This window comes from Octopus bimaculoides, chromosome 23 (assembly GCF_001194135.2).
Source record: "Octopus bimaculoides isolate UCB-OBI-ISO-001 chromosome 23, ASM119413v2, whole genome shotgun sequence".
Classification (NCBI taxonomy): Eukaryota; Metazoa; Mollusca; class Cephalopoda; order Octopoda; family Octopodidae; genus Octopus; species Octopus bimaculoides.
This window is the reverse complement of record NC_069003.1, coordinates 31889612-31890752: the sequence shown is the minus strand read 5'-3', so window position 1 is coordinate 31890752 and position 1141 is coordinate 31889612. Positions and strand designations below refer to the sequence as shown.

The following is a 1141-nucleotide window of genomic DNA, read 5'->3' as shown; positions in this document are numbered from 1 at the left end:
ATGTGAAGGCGCATGGCTCAGTGGTTAGAGCATCGAGCTTACGATCGTGGGGTTGTGAGTTCGAATGCCGGACTGGGCTGCATGTTGTGTTCTTGAGCAAGTCACTTTATTTCACATTGCTCCAGATCACTCAGCTGTAGAAATGAGTTGCGACGTCACAGGTGCCAAGCTGTATCGGCCCCTTTGCCTTTCCCTTGTGGCATGGAGAGGGGAGGCCGGTATGCATGGGCGACTGCTGGTCTTCCATAAAACCAACTTACCCGGACTTGTGCCTGGGAGGGTAACTGTCTAGGTGCAATCCCATGGTCAGTCATGACCAACGGGAGTCTCAATGTATAATATATATGTATACATTTATATATATATATATATATACATACATAAGTATGTAGATATATACATACATATGTATATAAGCATATATCTTAACACACCAGTATCTTCACTCACGGCACCAACATATTTTTTTTTCCATTACCACCACCACCGTCACCATCACCGTCGTCGTCAGCACCACCACCACCACCACCACCATCACCATCACCATCACCATCACCATCACCTTACACTTATGATGTCTGTTCCGTAACTAGCATGCTTTGCGTTTGATCTTTGGAGTGACTCCATTGGTTGTGTAGCAATTTACTTGAAAATTTTCATATCAATATCCAGCATTATGGTTCTAATTAGCAGATGAATTATGAGCCACTTTAATTAAAGTGTGTGAAACCCATAACAATTCCATTTAATAATATCATTCACGTATGTCTTTTCTCTCTCCATGTATGTGTGTATGTGTATGCGTGTGCATGTATGTGTGTGTGTGTATTTACATATGTGTATAGAAGGGTTCTGGTTTTGGAGTGCCAAGGTTTTGAAGATTGTGGAACCACTTCTTAGCTACTATTGTTTCCAAATCCATTCTGACCCAAAGTAGTAGCATCTGCTAGAGCCCTGGGTATGGTTTAACTATCACATGAACAATTAGGGATGAAGGACCTGTAGTTCTCATTAGAATTTCCCCCTACTTCCAAAAGGTAAATTCATATAAAAGACCTAAAGTGCATTGGTTTCTGGTCATCTCAACCTATATATATATATATATGTGTGTGTGTGTGTGTATATATATATATATATATAT

At 40.5% G+C, this 1141-nt stretch overlaps 1 protein-coding gene across 5 annotated transcripts in view; it reads left to right on the top strand.

Moving 5' to 3' along the window:
* The window catches only part of LOC106873743 (TBC1 domain family member 2B), a 158123-nt gene that overhangs the window by 77506 nt on the left and 79476 nt on the right, over positions 1-1141 (top strand). The window lies entirely within an intron of this gene.